A 7495-nucleotide genomic window follows, 5' to 3' on the forward strand; every position below is an offset into this window, starting at 1 on the left:
CAGAACCAGAATCAAGCCCATCCCTGGGTGGCGGCAGCTCTACCCCCAGACTAGCAGGTGTGCTCCAGGAAGGGGGTCAGCCAGACGTGAGGCACCCACAGGGAGGCATTCAGAGCCTGGAAGGTGGTCGGGCACAGTGAGGTGGGTGGCTTAACACAGGAGCACCCCCTACTGGCCCACCACACCACTACCTGTGACTGCAGCACAGAGCCTCAGGCTACGTAATACTTGCTGCAATGCTCACTGCTTGAAGGCACATGTACAATCAAAGTACAATAAATGAGCAAAAGCATGTGTAACAAAATGGTCAAATGTGGTATAGAGACATGAGAATAAGAAGAGAACACCACATGACCACTGGCTCTTGCTCATTTTCTCCTAGCACTGTTGCTAATAGCATCTTAGGGGCATATCAGGAAGCAAGTCACTCTCCCTCTCACCACCTTGGACTGTGGAATATTGGGGGTTCCAAAGACTCCATGAAGAACTACTGTCCATACAATACATGTGGTGCTACTGTACCAAACCCTGCAATCCCAGGAACTGGCATAGGGAACCAGCAAGGGAAGTTGAGACTCCGGAGTTTCTTGGGAACCCTTCCAGTCTCTGCAGAGGAGGAAGGATTCAATTCTTGGCTCTCCCATATTGAAGAGTCTTTACTGACTTGGCAAATACCTGATGAGGATAAGCAACGCCATCTGCTGGAGGTCCTGAGGGAGCCTGCCTTTCAGGTTGTGAGGACAGCCAAACTCCAGAACCCTGTTATCACCACCCAGCAATGAATGCAGCCCCTTCAGGATGATTTTGACCAACCCACAGGGAGTGGGGGGGCATACTACAAATTGCTGGGAACTTTCCAGCACAAGGATGTATGTCCTGCACTTAGAGCCGACGTTACAATGCCTGGTGACCCAAGGAGCACTTAGTGTCACCGACGCTGATCAGATATGGCTCTGGCAAATTTGTATTGGGGCATGGTATATCTCAGACTTACTCTGGAACCTTAACTTAGCAGGGAGCAGCCACCTGACTTCAGTCACCTCCTCTGAGAGATTCGTGAAGAGGAAGCAATATTCAGACTCAGAGAGACTATGTGGGTCCCAGAGGATGTTCCCCCCCAGAGAGGACCCATGGGTCAGGTGCTAATGGTGGCTCCCCAGAAGGAAACCTTTTTGGAAGTGGAGGAGGAGCCTGCGGCTCCAGCACTAGCAGCTGCTGTGGCCAGAACCCCCCCAGGGGTCACCCCTGGTTTATACCTGTTATGTTCCCACTACTGTTCTCTCATTAAAAGGTATATGGTTAAGCCCTCATTGGTGATCTGGCTCTGCTCTATAGGGGAAGGAGGGTCTCTACACCTCCCACAGTGCTTGTGCACCTGCTCTGATCACTTCAATTGGAGAGGGGGTACATCTTGGAGTACCACATGGGTTACATCTGAATATGAGCCAACAGTGTGCCCTTTTTCCCAAGAAAGCTAACAGCATACTGGGCTGCACCAGTAGAAGCACTGCCAGCAGATCAAGGGAAGTGATTACAGTAAAAGCTGTGCTATCTGGCATCTTACAAGCCAGCATGTTCCATCTGCAACTTGCATGCCAGCTTATGAGATAAAGTGAAACCGGAAGTGCCCACCGTGGCACTTCTGGTTTCTCCAAGCCCCCACGGCCCAGGGCAAAGCAGCCTGCGCTGCCGAGCCCCCATGGCCAAAGGGCATAACATGCTGTGCGGGGCCATGTGCGGCTTGTCTCCCTGTCCTGCGGTGGCCGCAGGGCCCGCGGGATGGGCAGGAATGCCGCAGGAGGTGCAGCGATGCTACGGGAGGCATGGAGGGTCATCCCAGATGCAGCGGGAGAAGCGGGGGCTGGGGCCGCTCAATTAACTGGCATATTTTCTAATCTGGCATCCCCCATTCCTGGGGAGTGCCGGATAACAGAGCTTTTACTATATTTTCCTCTATACAGCACTCATGAGGCCACAGCTAGAGTACTATATCTGGTTTGGGCCCCCCACTACAGAAAGAATGTGGACAAATTGGAGAGAGTTCAGCGGAAGGAGGGCAACAAGCATGGTTAGAGGGCTCGAAAACATGACTTATGAGGAGAGGCTGAGGGAACTGGGCTTATAATGTCTGGAAGAGAAGGCTGAGGAAGGGGGCGGGATTTAACAATAGCCTTCAACTACCTGAAGGGTGGTTCCAAAGGCGGTAGAGCTAAACTGTTTTCAGTGGTGGCAGATGACAGAACAAGAAGCAATGGTCTCATGTTGCAGCAAGGGAAATTTAGTTGAAATATCAGGAAACACTTTCTCACAAGGAGGGAAGTGAAGCACTGGAATGGGTTACCTAGAAACTGCGGGATCTCCAATCATTGGAGGTTTTATAAGACCCAGCTAGACAAAGCCTTGGCTGGGATAATCTAGTTGGGGGTGGTCCTGCTTTGAGCAGGGGTTTAGATTAGATGACCTTCTGAAATCCCTAATTTGCTACAATTCTGTGATTACATTCTTCCATTTCCTTCCTTCTTGCATCTCAGGTTAACTTCTTGTTAAAGGACAAACCAGTTTTCTGTAAAACAAATGCTACTACAAAATTATAATGTAGCAAAGGGTATACAGTAATAGTCATTTCATGCTAGAAGGTAAAACATGCTTTTTCCCGGAATAGATCATTTTGTTTGGGGAACTGGTACAAGCTATGCCAGCAAAAGCACACTGTTGCCATTATAATCTGTATTTCGCTTCATATTTCTACTAGATTCTGATTAATCATACATGCCAAGGGACCAACACTCCAAGTCTCAATCCTTCGTACTTTTAGGCACACCGATTTCAGTTTGGTGACACCATAAGTGATTACAGCTACATCAACAGCCTATTTTCCTCAGTCCCTCTTCTACACCTTTAAAACATTTACAAAGTTCATTACACTTCCAAGATATTTCCAGATCCAGCAATAGTTCCTGTACTTTAAAAGGGATTCTCATAGAACTGGCAATACCTCTACAAGTGGAATGAACTGTTTGACTGGAACATAGAGCAGGTAAAACAATATTCATAGGTTTTCCCTTATTTTTCACTCAGTCAAAGTGGTCTTTATTTTTTTAATAGGTCACTTGGGCTTATAACATGTCCCCAAAGGCCATGTCCACATGAGCAAGGGCATGTGCTTGTAGCAGCACAAATAGTAGCAGCCACCCGGAAAGTGGCTGGCTGGGGTGCAGAGTGACTCAGCACAGGGGCAACATAGCATGCAAAGGTGGGGAAGTAGGTGCTCCCCTGCCTCCGCGTTTGTCTTGGCACATGGCACTTTGGCATGCTTTGTGCTGCTTTTTTTTCTGGGTTTGGGTTTTTTTGCTACCGGGAAATCCCAGTAGCAAATTTTCCCCAGAACTACAAATTAGCAGTATCAGGCATGGTTTAATATGCAGCACATGTGGTTTGTGGCTCTGCAAAGAGGTTTGTGGCATCAGAAACCACATGGGCCTGCATGCCTGGATCCGGCCAAGCAGTGTTAAGAGTTTTATAACAGATTTCTATTTTTATAGGATTTTGTATTCTGCAATTGGATGCTCCTATGAGCAGGCCCCATTTCTTCCCTAGTATTTGGAAAAATTCAAGCATACCTTAAACACTACCATGATCTCTTTAAAAAAAAATCCATCACAGCCAGCCTGCCTAACAGCAATTTTTTTTCTTTGGTAAAGATCACAACAGACCATAACTCTAAGGCCTAAATTCTGTTTTTGCCTGCTAGAACTGTCTTGTGAGACGTAGCGGTAAGTACCAGTCACCAGTCTTGCAAGGCAGTGCAAGATTTGAGTATGAACTGTCCTACTCAGAATAAGGATATTTTGATTATTGTTATTCTAACTTTGTGTGATTTACACATTGTGAATGAAACAGTGCTTATGAAATGTGCTAGAATGCAACAGTTCTCATGAGAAAAAGCCCTTATTTTAACCTGAGTAGTGCAAATATAGGCTTCTCCAAGCCATCTTCTAAGCGTGCCTCGATTCTCATAATCCTTATTTATGGCCTGTCCTGTGGGAGTGAGACTGTGTTTACACAGGAGAATGGAGGTATGACTCTGGTAGGTGCTGTCAGGCTCTAGTTTTCTTTAGCTAGCATGTATAATATTAGGAAAGACATGGCGACATGGAAGCACAGCAGCAGGCTTTAGTATTTTCTAGCAACCAAAGTACAAGCTCTCCAGGGACCATGAATACATTCTCTAGTAATTTGACAGCACACACTAATGCCTCTGTCATCCATGCGAGAATAATGATTTTTTCCATTCAATTCTTGGCTTCTCTACATGAAATAAGGAAGCCATTTTATTATTGGCAGAATGGATTAATTGCTTAATTGTTCGTATGACTCCACATGGGTGAACTTGATTAGCACTAGGGCTGTGCAAAGCAGCACCGTTCTGCTTCAACTTCCATTTTGACGTTTCAACGGGACAGTGTTTCGTTTCAATTTGAAAGCGCCGTTCTGTTTTGTTTCGTCAAAACTGTTTTGCTGTTTCAATGCTGTTTTGCCGTTTCACCCATAGGTTATAATGGGGAATCATAAATTACAGCAGGCAGGCAGGTCGGGGGCTCACCCGCACCCCCAGGAGGGCTGTGGGGGCTGTGCCAGACTCCTCCTGGGGGTGCAGGCCCCTGATTTGCCTACTAGATGACAGAGTGGCACTGGGCGCAGCCTGCATCCAGTGCTGGGAATATCGGTGCTGCCACTGGTCCCAGGCGGCAGCACCCACCTCCTGTCATCCAGCAGGCAGATTGGTGGCCCACAACCCCAGAAGAAGTCTGGCACAGCCCCTGCAGCCCTCCCAGGGTGAACCCCTGATCTGCCTGCCAGATGACAGGAAACATGCTGCTGGCTGGGACTGGCGCTGAAATCAGTAAAAGCCTGGCTTCGAAATTTGAAACATTTCAAAACTTTTGAAACATTTTGAGTTCCCTTGTTTCATTTCAAAGCTGTTTCAAAGGGGTTTGCTTTATTTCCATTTCACTGTTTTGAGCTTAAAATGCATCAAAACAGCTTTGAAACAAAACAGTGAAATTTCACACAACCCTAATTAGCAGATATTAATGTTACGCAAAGTATAAAAGAAAAGACCCACATATAGAACATGTACTTTGAAACTATGTGACAATGTTGTGATTGGTTAAGAGAGTAGTAGTGATATTCTGTGACTAGAGAATTTGATAACTTCTTAGCCAGAATGGAAATTTTTTATTCTATGCTGAATCTGATTAGATATCTATAACTGATGTCAGTCTATATCACCTCAGCAAGTATCTCTCCAGCCTAGAGGGAAGAGTTTGACTCTTTTGATTGTTGTTTTATGCAGTTCACTACCACTTTTATTGACTAACACTATGCTCAAGCAGTCAAAAAAGAGAAAATGTCAGCTCTCTAAAGACAGAATAAGCGGAGCTGGAAAGAGAACTGATTTTCCACCCTGTAAGAATTTTTGACCAATTGAAAATTATTCCCATTTTTAAAAGGGGATAAGAAGTCAAAATCTCAGACATTTTCATTAACTAATAGTTTCAAATAAAAAAAAAATCAGATTGTTCAACTATTTTTCTCCAGTTCCTCCTATAAAATTGTATTTTACTCTTTTTAGCATAGATTAGCTACAATTTGAAAACAAAAAAGCTGGTTTGAACTAGAAAACAAATTCTCTACTTTGTTTGGAAAGTATTGATATTGGCTGCCTCAGATCTTCTGAAACTTTCTACAAATTGTATTAAATAGGGAGATTTATCAAAATCAGTTACTAGCAACAAACAGCTTTGGTGTCAGCAAATTGTCATTTTCCAAAATGCCATTTTGTTTGAAAATTCCCGTCTGCATCTAGCTTCCAAATGCACTGAATGCCTGATGGTGAAATAAGGTTACCTGTTGATATGAAATCATATGGGGTCATTGTTAAGGTTTCACGTTAGATGCATACTTGATTATGTCAAGGAGGCTGCATTACTTTTGTATATTTGTTTGCTTGCATGCATTGGAGATGGAAGCTAGTATTGGAGTGAATTTTTGACAGTGCCAGAGGCTGTGTCCAGGTAGAAAGGAATACACAAACCTCTCCCTGTACTTTCCTGTTAGTTTGTCTTTAAGGTTATGGATGAATGGAATGTGTCCTGCTGCAACTCTAATGGTTAAAAACATAGTTTTTGTTTGTTTATAGTAGGGCGACGAAACAGTGCATTTTTGCCAGGTCAGCTGTTTTTAACCAGCTCCAGGCATTCTGTCAGTTTGGCCAAATGAATACTTTTAGCTCATTTTCAGTGGGATGCCTGGGACCAGCATTTGAATGAGATCTTCTCAGCAAAAATGGCACTGCACTTTTTCCACTCTGAAGAGCACTCAGAGGCAGCTGAGCATGCCAGATAGCAGGTGTCCTGCTTTGAGATTCAGGAAATATGGTCGCACTAGTTCATTACAGTTATTTGGTTTCACTAGCATCCAAATGCGCTAGCTACCTTCCAAAAAGAAACAAACTTAGCCCCTACCCTGAGAGGCTCTTGCTGTATATATAACTGTTGGCATATTGATCCACTTGGAAGCAGTCTGAGATAGCCAGTTTAAATAATTCCCTATGATGTGGATCACTGGACAGATGGAAGGGTAGACTAGGACAAAGGCTCTTTCTTATTAGTCCCTTCCACTGTTTTCTTTTCTACTGTTCAATAGGCACAATAGGAGAAGAAATGGTAAAAATAAAAGCAGTAGGAAAACCTTTGTCTTCCCGTTATGGGAATGTCTTTGGCAGGTCTCCAAATTGAAAGACTATTCTCTGCCTGAGATGGAGATGCACACATTAGGATTATTTGTGTATGGCTTTGCTGATAAATAAGCAGATACTTCTGTTTTACACATGGCTTTGAATTCATTGCATACAGAACACTACATACTGTAGAGCTTTCCACAGTTAGAAGCCATGCTCAGCGAAGTTAGTCAACACAGGCTTCCATTGCTAAAAGAAAAGCTTTATTTTTCTGCATTTAAAAGATACTCTGAGGTCAACCCCAATTTCGCCATGTACAGTATGAATGCAAAATGCCTTAAAATAACTACAGTTCTGATTAATCTAACTGTAACAGGGGGCTTCCTCGGGACCAGTCTAACAATGGCCTGCCCACCTGTTTCTGGACCAACCGCCCACCTTCTCTTCTGCTACACCTTGATGATATATAATTATGCTATTAATTAGGCAGGAGGCTGCCCATTTCTTGCCCCGATGCCAGGGGGCACTATCTGTGGCTCTGTTCCTCGCCTACACCACAGCCCAAGCCTCACAGTTGGCATTCACAGTTCTTATAGCATCACCAGCTCCACACTGGACCTCAGAATCCTGCAATCTGGACCCCAACTGGATCCCTCCAATCAGGCAGCCTACTCCACCTTCATTCAGGGCTGCCTAGCTCCCTGATCTCTTTCCCCTCTTGGGCATGGTCCCCCTGGGACCTTTGGCCACACA

Source organism: Gavialis gangeticus, unplaced genomic scaffold (genome assembly GCF_001723915.1).
Source record: "Gavialis gangeticus isolate Ggan-Ray unplaced genomic scaffold, GavGan_comp1, whole genome shotgun sequence".
NCBI classification, from domain to species: domain Eukaryota; kingdom Metazoa; phylum Chordata; order Crocodylia; family Gavialidae; genus Gavialis; species Gavialis gangeticus.